Source organism: Haliaeetus albicilla, chromosome 20 (genome assembly GCF_947461875.1).
Source record: "Haliaeetus albicilla chromosome 20, bHalAlb1.1, whole genome shotgun sequence".
NCBI classification, from domain to species: Eukaryota; Metazoa; Chordata; class Aves; order Accipitriformes; family Accipitridae; genus Haliaeetus; species Haliaeetus albicilla.
Window position 1 is genome coordinate 1,943,380 of NC_091502.1, and position 13,394 is coordinate 1,956,773.

Here is a 13,394-nt window from a genome sequence, read left to right on the forward strand (position 1 = left end):
TTGAAATGAAAACTTAGCAATTTCAATGCATTCTTCAAGACTTAAATCTACTTTCAGAATAAATCTGGAGTAATTTGATAGGGAGTAGAATACAGCCCATATACTCAGATGCTTCCATTACTCAAACAGTTCATTCAAACAAAAACACATTGAAGATATTTTCTTAAAAACTTTGGCAAAAGATTGCTGCTTGTAAAAGCAGTGCTGTTAAAGAACACTTCTTATTTTTCACACAGGTACTATTTTATTTGACCTTGTAAAATCAAGAATAAAGCGTTCACAGAAAACTAAACTGGCAGATTTTGAAATGCACTGTGCATTATGTACCTATATATACACTGTACCCTGTACTACTGACCCTTAATATTTTTCTTGTGAGCTTTATGAATTTTTCATTTGCTACCACACAAGAAACATGAAAAAACACCAGAAACATGACTATCTTGGTAAATTATGTTATTTCTTTCAGACATGAAATGGTAAGAAGCACAATAAATACTTCATGACACAGAAGAATCCTTTTAATCTACATATTTTGTGATTCCTACAAGACAATCTGTGTTCTCCTCAGCTTCACAGCATAGATGCACGAACCGATGTTGGAGAGAGAGTTCCTAACAGGTCACTAATGTCAACCACTCTTGATGCCCTAGATTGACAGGTATATAATGGAAGACCACAAACAAACATTTGCCAAAAAAGAAACTTAATGCAAAATCCAGACAAGCGGCTGAAGGACTTCCACTGGATTGTAGCCCTAGTGCATTTGATGCTGTAATTATCCCGGTACAGGTGATTTATTGTTTGTTGACTCAGAGTGAACTTCAGTCTGCAAGGCATAGTATTTCTTGGGAACTGGTGAGCATCTCAGGTTTTATTAACATCATTTAATGATGAATTAATTTGAAATCATAAAGTAATTTTATACAAAACCAATGCATTTGAGTGGGCATATGTGTGTACATGTCTGTACAGCAGCTGTCTATATGTACCATACAAATAGTATCTCTTTACACACTGCGTAGATACCTTCACTCATGCAGCCACTTTTTATACAGGAACATAAAATTCACTTCAAGTCAAATCAAAGGTAGTATTTTCTTTTACATTCAGTACTGTAGAACTGATTTGCCTGGTGGGGAGAAGGGAAGGGCATTACACTTGTTTGTGAATTTCATTTTCAAAATGACAAAAACTAATATTAACGATATCGGGCACTGCATGATATATGCTTCCACGCAGATCTGTCGATAATGTTTTCAGAAAAGTAATTTCCATTTTTCTTTTTTCAAATAATTATCAAGGTTAATTTAATTTTAATTTTTGAAAGAATTCTGTGTTGAAATAAGAGTGTGAATTGTATTTGGCAGCAATACTGAACAAAAACCAGACCTTCCTCTCCCACCCTTTGTAGCGATCCCTTAAATGATACTTCTGTTCTCTCGCAGGCACATTGAAATGAATTATTAAATTTTTTTTCAGTGCAGCCCAATTCTAATTTACACATTTACTTTCATGTTGTCCAGTCTTGGCAAATTTTGATTGTTTGGCTGTAAATTCTGCACACATAAACTTTGCTGGCTTTGCCTCCCAGTTCACACAGATTTATGATAGTAATAGAGGAAGAGAAAGAGAAGCAGAACATGATAATAAACCAGCATGAATTTTTCAGATTATGAGGAATGGACACTTAAAACATAACTGTCAAAAGCAACTGTTATTTTACAGCTGAAGATTTCCTGGTAAATACTCACTTACATACTTTACGTGCCCATAATTTTAGAATATTTAAGTTAATGCCAAGCCCTTCTGTAACCAGAACAAATGCAGAATGAAGACCTTGATATTCAGGGAATATTGAATATTTTTGCTGGCTTGCACTTACAAGACAACCACCTCCCCCCCACCCCGTGGATAGCAATGTTATCCTTCTCTTTCAGAAATACCATTCGTAAAACTGACAACTCTTAGAAGCATTAAAAAAACCTGAACAATGTTTCTTAAAAAATACATGTAATATTCAACTCCTGCACAGAGACTATAGTCTGCACAGCACCCCAGCTGTACACAGCTACAACTGGTATTCCTCTTTGGAGCTCACAACACTTAAAAAGGACAGAAAAACCTTGTCAAAACTTAACACAGAAGATAAACATAAGCATACAGAGATAAAGTGACTGGCCCAAGGGTATTCCTAATGCTGCCTCCTATCAGATCACTTGACACAAAATGAAAAGCAGGTACGGAACAGATCTGTGAATAATAATGTAATACATTGATTTGTTTACAAGAGAACTCTGGCTGTATCTGAAATTAATCTGAAAACTGGTAAGTGTACACTGCAGATTTTCTTGAACTGTAAATCATCAAACGTCTTTAGATTTATTTAATGGTCTTAAACATTTCATTCTAATTAATCAATTCCTTTTCTCCCATCAGATCTTGAGTATTGTGTGCAGAGTGCTACACCACTCCAAGACACACATTCTAGTCAATTTAATCCAAATTTTAATAAAGTTTATTCTCATTTCACCTTCAAATGTCCTTCCTGTAGAAACAATATAAGCTTGGAATTCAGCAGCTGCCAGATTTAACGCTTTCGGAACCGCAAAATGGCAATTATATTAGTTTTCACTTTCTTAATAAGGTGTTGCAGAAAAGCTATGTAGTGAGCTGATTTGAGATTCCCTACTGTTTTTAATACACGTAAAATGAGATTTGTACTCCGGACACTTCAGGGACTATCTGTTAGGATATGACCATGTATTGCAGAAAGATAAAATGGGTCTTAGCCTATTATTTGATAATCACAGGTCAGAACAAGGAAAGAAAAAATATCTGCAAACTTGCTGGCAATTCAAAATTAAAATTAGTTGATCTCACACATCCTAATTTATGCAATCAAGCAAAACACAACTTCATAGTGCTTCATATTGGTTATTTAACAATAAGATAGAGAGATTTATATTATATGTTTACATACATTTTGGTCAAGAAAAATCAATATATCAAATAATCCAATTTTATGAATGATACTAATCTTAGATACATTGAGCAATATCCTTAATGTATTTTGCTCAAAGGAACTAAATTATTGGGTTCCAATTTTTATGCTTAAAGGCAGACTGTGCATGCACAAGGACACTGGGATGCTCTTCTGCAACCTGAAGGATCAGTCCTCAGTGTCAGCTTCCTGTGGAATGAAGAGTTCAATGCATCTGCTTTGCTCATTATGCAGTCTACTGAAGTATTTGGGTTTTATTTCTTAATTCTGGTTGAAAGAAATACAAATCTTCCATTAAATAATTCAAGCAATCTGTTTCTTTAGGTGTAAGAACTATTTTTAGGGGTCAAAGGCAATGCCTCCAACAGCAAGCAGTGTAACCCAACAGGAGCAGAGCTGCAGAGAAAAAGAGTTGGTCTTAGAATAGAACAGAATTTTTTTTTTAATTTTGAAGGGACCTACAATGATCATCTAGTCCAACTGACCAATTCAGGGCTGACCAAAAGTTAAACCATATTATTAAGGGCATTGTCCAAATGCCTCTTAAGCACTGACAGGCATGGAGCATCGACCACCTCTCCAGGAAGCCTGTGCCAGTGTCTGACCACCCTCTCGGTAAAGAAATGTTTCCTAATGTCAAGTCTAAACTTCCCCTGATGCAGCTTTGAACCTTTCCCACATGTCCTGGCACTGGATACCAGGGAGAAGAGCTCAGCACCTCCTTCTTCTTGAGGAACCCATAGCGAAACCGTGCCCACCGCAGGGTTTTCCCACTAGGCTGGCTCCAGGGTGGGCTGCAGACCCCAACAGTGGCTGAGCTCTGCTAGCTGCTCCCCTGGAAGACACTGCTTCTGTCCTTAGAAACCAGTCCACACACTCCAAAACTGCTCTACAGTGTGAATGAAAGCACAGCAACTAGGGACAATTGGCAGATTCATTTCAGAAGCACAGTCCTAATCTAAATGAGAAATGCTAGAATTGTCTCATCTGAAACATCACAAAAGTGATCGTTTTGTTTGCTCTTTGACATAGCTTTTCAAAAAGGGTAAGCCATGAAGCAGGTTATTTTTAACATACTTTTTCTCTAAAAATGTTCTTTAGAAATGCAAGCAAAATCACCGAGGAAGATATTAATGATCCATCTCATTTGCAAACGCCCCTTTGCTGAGAGAGATGCCTGGTGACTATATTACACAAGAAACATAAAAGCATGAGCACTTTTACTTTGAATCATGGAGGGAAGAAAGAAATTCCTAAAAGCAGACAGCATTGCAGATAGTAAGACAGTGTTTTTATTCTTAGGTGAAGTGGCCTTGTTTTATTAATCTTCACTGATTACTACCATAATCAGTTAAACTTTTGAAAATATGTATTATCTGAGTTTCTCTATGTTTTTATTACTTTTTTTACATGTTCAGTCTTTTTATTACTAACTGTCATAATCCTGGTGTGTTTTGTTCCTCTTGTGTACCACATTCAGGTTTTCTACAATCCATTTTCCCCTGTGCATGGGGACTGAGTCCAATGAAGAGTTAAAATTTGTAGGCATTTGAGAAATATGCACCACAGCAATAGTCATCCAACTCTGCCTTTCCTGAAAGTTTATTTCATTTTTGCATCCAGCTGAACACAGGAATCCTTTATGCCCTCTCCCACCCATGCAGCCAGCACGCTCAACAGCCCGCAAGCACCATCTTCTTCAGAGCAAATGTGATTGACAGCCCTTTGGTGGGTAACATAAGCAGCTTGAAATGTTATTGTTTGGTACAAGTGGTGTGAGATACTGCTTTTTTATTTGCATCTACGGCTGTTAAGAAGCATCGATATCTTCAGGACTTTTGATAAGTTAGGTTAAGAGTATTGATTTCCATTTTATTGTATGTTTGGAGGAACGAAGCGCTGTAGTTTAAACACAAGCAATGACTCATCTAGTCTGGAGGCTTCAATACAGTTGGTTATTTAATCAGGATACTCAAGGGACTAAAAGATGGGCACAGAAATGGATTTTCTCCACAGGTCACTACTTTATTAATTTAACAATGAAGAAGGGGCAACCTTAAGCTCCTTCCCCTCACAGGAGGTATCTCATTGGATCCAGTGCGCAATTAAATGGCTCCCCAGCAGACCAATAGCTCTGAGCTGACCTTCAGCTTCCTCCCAGACTCAGTCCACCCCTGAACTTCTTCCTCCTTTCCCTCTGAAAGGAAATAGCACTACGAAAGCAATGACAATACCTGAAAGGTAAGATTTCCCGTTCTCTTTACAGGCATGAGTCACATTGGTGACCTTTTTTGTCTCAGGGAGTGCTGCCTTTAGCTTTCATATTTACCTCATTAAGCCACTAACTGTGATACTTACTTCTTCCCTCTTTCACCTTTATAGTTTTCCCATTCTTGCCCCCGGTAGTCCAATATGCCTCTCATGACACAGAACTATTATAAACACTCTGTCAGCTTAAGCAAGCATTTGGTTAATACACTGCCAATGGGAAATAATTCCAATACAGCTCACAAACAGAAACGGAGAAGGTAAAGCAAAATACCATAAAGATGGATATCCTGCAGCCAGGGCAGGTTTAGCTGAGTGTCCCTTACTCTTTCAGGAATACTCTCCTATGTGAGGTTCCCATGTGCCTGAGCACAAATACTTCCTTTTCCTCTCTAGCAGCCCAGTCCCCTGAAAATCACGGAAAACTTCCTCACACTGAAAAGGGCTGATGTCAAGGAGTGAAACGCTCCCCTCCCTTCCTAACTATACCAGAAGGAAAAAACCCAATTTTCTATAGTTTTTCTCTTTCTTGTATCCTTCCAACTCTGCCTGGAACAAAGGAGTTTACCACTGATATAATGAAATTCTCTCATTAAATTACACTAAAAACTACAGCAAACTCTATTATGCTCTAAAGCAAATAGCTTTAACTCCCAATTCCTCTGACAAGGTCTATGTTGTTATAGGGGCTCCTCAGGCCACGCTGCTCAGTTCATAACTTCCTTTTTATAGTTGCGATAATTTTTAAAACTGCGGGTTTTGCTCCCAGCCCATGGCAATTTTGCTGCCTTTTCTTCCCTGCTGTTTGCCTGTATACAAGGCAGACAGGGAGCATCACTTTGCTTGTAGACTCAATACTGTGCAAAACTCTAAACATAGGCTGTAACTGAAGAAAGTCATACATTTATTTGTAGTTTTGTTTACAATTACATTCAAAATGATTTTATTTTTTTCTCTTTTGAATGGAATGGAATGGAATGGAGTGGAATGGAATAGAATAGAATAGAATAGAATAGAATAGAATATTTAGGTTGGAAGGGACTTACAACGATCATCTAGCCCAACTGACTGACCACTTCAGGGCTGAACAGAAGTTACAGCATGTTATTAAGGACATTGTCCAAATGCCTCTTAAACACTGACAGGCTTGGGGCATCGACCACCTCTCCAGGAAGCCTGTGCCAGTGTCTGACCACCCCCTCGGTAAAGAAATGTGTCCTAATGTCCAGTCTGAACCTCCCCTGATGCAGCTTTGAACCATTCCCACGCATCCTGGCACTGGATCCCAGGGAGAAGAGCTCAGCACCTCCCTCTCCAATTCCCCTCCTCAGGAAGCTGTAGAGAGCAATGAGGTCACCCCTCATATAAAGAACTTTTTATTATTCTCATTTCATGTCATTATTTTTTTTCAGTTGAACTATTGTATTTCTTATGTTCGTGTTTGTAAAAATTCCTCTCCCATACAGATTAGTAACATTTACTGAAACTCTTGTGTGTTCATTGATGTCATGCCAAATGAAATCATTGCTCTGTCATCATTCTCCCAAATCTGTATTAAGTTTATAAAAGAAAATGTTGCTTTCTTTGATCATTAAGTTACTGAGTACAACACATTAGAAAAGATTCTACTGCTAAGTTACTTTTGTGAGAGATGTAATAGCATGATACAATAATTCATTAAATATGTAACTTCATGCCATTAAAAGTTAAGGTTTTGAAACCTGGGCAATCAGGGTTTTTTTTTATTTTTAGATGACTGATAATTGCTCTGAAATAATTTTCCTATTGTTATATAATGGACAACCTCAGAAACAAAGATTCCTTTCGATCTGACAAGCAATTTTATCTTTTCTGAAGACATTCCCTCATTTCTTTTAAAACAAGTTTTTTTGGTTTTTTTGGATGATAAATATTAAGGTGACTGACTGAAATAATTTCTCATCACCTAAACTCTACCTGTATAAGGAAACACTTCTGTATCCTCTTTTCGTTATTCAGACACCAACACTTATGGTTACATTCAAAAGGCTACAATGGACAAAAGCTCCATGTGATTTGTTGGGTGCGAGGCCAACCTGGATGATCTTTCCCATCTGGTGTTCAGGTCTATGGAACAAGCTTCTCTGACATCTTGATTTTGCAATGCAAATGACTAAAATGTGCACCTGCAACATAGAATTTCCCCATTGATATTACTCCTTTGTATTGCTCCTTTATGTGACGGTAATCAAAGCATCACGACATGCAGAATTGCAGGTGTGTCCTAGCTAGTGTTTGCAAACCAAACCACACCAGTTCCGTTGCCTCAATGTGCCTCTTGTTGTATAAATCCTGTTACTGAGAGTCCTCACTCCCAGGTCTTAGCAAGGTCTTGCTCAGAACATCGTCTTCTGTTCTGGCCAAACTGTTTCTTTCCTCCTGAGTTTATGTCACCAGTTTCAAGTTCCAAGAAAGTCAAGGTCTTGTTATTGTTATCCTTGCCTGTATCTTTCAGTTTTCTTTTTTTTTTTTTTTAAATCTACCATTACAGTCTTAGGTTTGTCATACCTCTTACTTCTTGACACTCCTACTCAGGAGTTTTTTCCTTTTAAGACAAGTGTTTCCTTTCCTCTCCCTTATGTCACCTTTTAACTAACTTATTTATAAATTCTTTTGCATATGAAATACAAGCCAGGATGCTGAAATCTTAATTTACATTTTTAGATCTTTGGGATGGATTTTTTTTTTTTTTTGAAACAGAGCAAACTTATGACACAAACATTCTTTTCTGAAAAGGCTCCTAGGATTCCAAGTGCATTATCTCCAATAATGAAAAGTTATTTCAAGGCTTTTCTAAAGCAGAGATATAATTGTTACATTTCCTTGAGTAAGAAATAAAAAATCCTCTGAATTTTTAAATGTAGCTTCTCTTCTGACTGGAACCATTACAGATTTTCAAAGTCTACAAAAGAGGAAGTGAAGGAATAAAAAAATTATATGAAAACTGTCATTAGCATCCCTTAGTTGGCAGTCACTAAAATTTACAGGCATTTTTAAAAAACACCGCTGCTGTCTGGGATGCTACAATTGTTTCCACATGTGAAAAGCAGTGAATAACAGCCAGAAAGCCTGAAGTTCCAGTTGTGCTAGGCTAAAAATTGCCAATAGTATTTTTCAAAACACCATCAACTGCATTTAGAAACCTGCTAAATTTTACAAGTCAGAAGTACTTAAAGTCTTTTTTTTTGTTTAGAAATGCCTAACTAGATTGTATTATACAATATCTCAATGAATTCACTAATGAAAAAACAGAAGTCCCAAAGGTCAAGACTAAAAAAACCCATAAAGCTCTGGGAAGGCTGCAAATATCATTTCTCTGCATTAACAACCATGCTAAGAGCTCTCTGTTCCTATGGTAATTCCTTCACTTCTTCTATAAGGGTCCCAAGGACTGCCTTCCTAATCCTCTCCCTTCCTCCTCCTCTGCGTTAAGAGCTCCAAATGTCCTTTCTGTCCTTTTCCCCTAGTTGTTGTTCACCTGGCTTCCCATTGCACCTTGGCCTCTCTCCCTCCCTCAAGAAGACAGGAGCTGTGTAAATGCCCATCTTCCCATGCAATTCCATTCCCTCCCCTTCATCCCCCATTTTATTTCTTTTCTTCAGACATGAAGAGAAGTTGCTCACCCTGATCTGTTCAGTTAAACACTACAGCACACGCAGGGCTTTATTCTGGGCAAAAAATGAAGGTACTTTTGGCCTTCCTTTTATTTAAAAAGAATTAAAAGAAAAAATTCAAACTCATACATCACTGATCCATCACCATTTATACCAACCAGAATGCTGACCTGAAAGCAGAAGATAGTTATTCTGCAGCAATGAAGACACTGGTATTGTTATACCTTTATATTCCTACAATAGTAAAGCTCCAGATACTGTCCAGGAGCAGAAATGCTACAAAACAGAGAAGGTACTTGTGAAAAATCTCTTGTTACTTTTCCTCTCCATTGAGGCAGAAGAAACTTCTACTGCTCATGAAGATCTCCTGGGGGAAGAGACATGGAGCAGTCTCGAGTCTGGACAAAACAGCAAAACTGAGCATCTCTGTCCTTATCCCACAGCCTGGTCTGGAAAGCAGAAGCAGTCAACCTGACCTCCACTCACAGCTCTCAATAGGCCAATGCATCAAGTGAAAAACGCAGAGGTATTTTTGAGGAAACTGGAGAAGTGAATAGTTCTGAAGGACCCCCAACTTTCAAGTTGGGTGACCAAATGGCTCGTGACTTCTGCCTGCCAGGAAAGGTCACTGAAGCAGAAAGAGCCTGGCTTTGCTGGTACCCACACAATTGCCGGAAGAAAAGGAAAAACTAACCAGGATGAGAATAAAATACAAGTACCCTAGACTCGTTAAGTGCTTTGGGGAGTAATTGGGAGTGAAGCCAAGGAAGTAGCATTGGGCTGCTTCCCATGTCATTTGAACAGCGCACTGCCTCTTACACATAGCGAAATTTTACCCTGTGCCGTCAGAAGGGGGAATTTGTTGGGGACCACATCAGGTTTAATACTATTTATTAGCTGCCCTTGCCTTTGGTTTTGTTTAAGACACCATATATGTTTTTAATTGTCATTTTTAGGAGCGCAGAGGCCTTTAAGCATAGGCATCCTATCCATAAAAATGCAACAGTAATATCAGCAGGAGGTTTCGTTGAAACTTTGAAACTTCATCCACTCTTCTAATTAATTTTTTTTTGTCCGTGTCTAAGAGCTTTAACAGTGCATGCTTACAGCTGGTTTTAACTATGCTTTTTTATTTTAAAAGCTAAATTGCGAGCTTTAAAAATTCAGTTAAACTTTTTAAAATCAACAATAAATGTATGTAAAGTTTCTGCATGACAAGTTTATTTTGGGAGGGAACGATTTTTTAAAGAACAACAATTCTTAAATTCTCCCACCTCTTTCATTATTTTTCTGTCCATCAACTGAATTTATCCCTTTTTTAAGAAAAGTGTCTCAAATTATTTCCTTACTCTCCTTCCAATTCAGTTACATTTCCCTCCTCAACGCTATCCTCTTTCTGTCTTAGGAAATGCTCATACATTTGCACTGTATTCTGTAAAAGTACTACACATTTACACATTTTGTGTAACATTCAGACAAAACTGGCAATATAAGAAATAAAAAAGACAATGTGAATATTTAGGACAGTATTTAATTTCTGTGACTTGGTGTAAATTACTTGCAGCAGGGTTTGTTTGTAGGAAGTGTAGTAAACTATGACCCTGGGTAGCAATCTATACATGGTAGGTGCTCAGGACATCTACTGACCACATCTTTTCAAGCTGTTGACTTTAGCTGACTTTAGGTCAGCAAAGGACCAAGCCCTCAGACAGAGGGGCTTAAACAATGAAGAGCTCCAAAGAGCTAAACTGACTGTCTTGAAAAATTTCCACCTATAATGTAGTAATTTTAAAAAACAACTTCTACATTAACCATTAATTTGTCAAAAATGAAAAACTTATAAAGATAATCCTGAATTAAAACAAAAAAGATGCAATGACTTATGATGGAAGTTAATGTAATCATAAGAGGCACAGACTAATGTAGTTACTGAAAAAGTAGTTGCATTCATGTTATGCTTACAGGTAGCACCATAACATAACATAGCAGAATAAAAGACACAGATGAAAACCTCCCAATTCTTCTATCTGTCCATAGCAAACATACTTCTTAAAAATGCATTTTTTACAGTGTTTGCCCATTCTAGTTTGAAATAACCCATTTAATGAGGCTTCTACAATTTCTCTTATGAGATTTGTACCATCAAGTTACAGCCTACAGGCCTTAGGAAACTTCTTCTGCCATTAAGCCTGAACTTTCCTGTCTGAATTTGATCCTGTAACTGCTAGTTAACCTGGCATCAGACCAAGTAATATTCCTATCTCAGTTGGCATGAGCAACGCTCCACATTCCTGCCTTTCTGCTACACGTCCCCTTTCACTCTGTTATTTTCTGTCAAGCTCTTCAAATCCTGGTCATAAACCAGTCTTCTCTGTCTTCTCATCACTAGGATGCTCTTCTCTGAACTCTCTCAAATCTTTCCGGTAAACCAGCATAGAGAATAACACACCATGCTCCTGAGGAAGGTCAACCAAAACATGAGTGAAAGGAGGTCTGTTAGCAACTCGTCATACGCCATGGCAATTTGGCCAGTAGTTGACAAGAACTCAGATGATCCTAAGCAGGTAGTCTTCTGAACTACTGGGACACTGACATCTTTTGATGTAGAAGTAAACAAGTGAAGGTATAGGATCAAGTCTAGAGAACATCATTGTCGTGGAAAATAAACGTTATTAATAGCTCAACTAACGAGTAATCTTTACTGCCAGAAGATTATCTTACACGTTTCAGAAAGCCATTACACAGAACATATGCATCATATTTATTTCTACTTATTTTACAATTAAGAACTTCCCCTGTAGGAAAACACAAAAGAAAATGAGGAAAACAGGGAAGCAAACAAGAGAACAGGCCTTCTGAAAGCTTGCAGTAATAAAAGAGGAAAGGGTAGTTAACCATTAAAGAATGCATTTTAGCCGTGACTTTTTTTTCTTCTGGTTTATTATTGAAATAAAACATGATCACTGAAGACATTTTTTAATGCTTGGAAGGCAGAACAGACTCAGTAAACCAAAGTAACTAGCACGCGTATTTTGTTTGTGTTTTATAAATATAAAAGTATACAAAATTAAAAGTGCAACTTACAAAATTAAAAATGTGACTTCATGTTCTATTTCTGCTTTGTCAAAAAAAAAATAGCAAAACCATGAGTAAAATCTTCCTGTGTTAATGAAATAAAATGCATTAAGAATGTGGTAATATAACATCAGTGGTTTTCTTTTTTATCTGAACAGAAAGTAAATGCTGGCTTATCTCTTTGCTCTCAGCTTCATCTTTCTATCACAAATCATCTGCCTTCTTCCCACTTTAAGAAGGTGCTCTGAGATTTGCAAAGCACATACTCTTCACTACAAATTGTGGTTGTGATGAGGCTCCAACCATCTGCCAGCCTTCAATTTATCCACTGCAGGACACAAGAACTATCTCAGAGAACAGGCAAACCTTCAAAACTAACAGCTGAAAAAGGACTGTCAGGGAAGTAGGTAAAACATACGTACTGAAAGGTGTCGCATAGAGTGTTCATGAAGCTTCAGAGTATATTAGAATTTCAGTTTTGGAAACAGGTTATACTGTTACATTTAAAATAAATGTTCTCAGTTATTTTCAGGGTTTAGCTTATAAAGAAATAATTCTGTTTGGATTATTTCCCAGAACACATTCTTCAAAACTTCACTTTGTTCTTGACATAAATTGAAAACAATAATATAGATATACTGTACACAGGCTTCAAAATGGCATTAAAGAGGCACATTATCAATATGTTTAAAACATTTAGAAAGCTCAGCTTTGCATCTTTCTAAGTGAATGACTAGATACTTAGACTGAGTAATATCTGTTCCAATAAACTGCTGTGTGTGAAATGTTTTGAATAATAGTTAATTTATGCTGAGGTAATGACAGTGTAATATAACTGAAATCTGTGCTAATAGGAAAAAAGAAGCCCCTTCCAGCTATTTCTGTTAAAATCAGCTGCAGTAATTTTCACCCCATCTCTCTCTCTCTCTGTCTCTCTCACATAAAAGATTACTTTTAAGTGTATGTTGAAATGCTTGTTGCTAATTTTAAAAATCAATAATTGGTACCTGTCATCCATACAGAAAAAAAGCAAAATAACCAGACAATAAAGAAGAAATTTCCATGTACAAGACCTATACTTTATATATTTCTGCGATAAAAGAGAGCAATTGCAGTTAATGATGTTTTTTTTCTATCAGCAAAACATTAAACTCAGTTTGAGTAAGACTCCAGGATGTTCTGATAAAAATGCATATGAAATTTCTAACGTAGATGAGACCTGGCCAAACAATTTATTCCAAATAATACTCAAAGTAGAGCGAGACACTCTTCTGGGCTATGAGTTATTTACAAACCGACCCTAGTATTCCTTTGATGAATGAACTATCTGAAATATTTATCAAACAAGCTGGTTGAAGTCTCACCAGCTAAATAAGTTATGGGCAGTTCTTCAG

At 37.2% G+C, this 13,394-nt stretch overlaps 1 protein-coding gene across 13 annotated transcripts in view; it reads right to left on the minus strand.

The window, feature by feature from the left end:
• The window catches only part of NBEA (neurobeachin), a 509,812-nt gene that overhangs the window by 30,671 nt on the left and 465,747 nt on the right, over positions 1–13,394 (minus strand). The window lies entirely within an intron of this gene.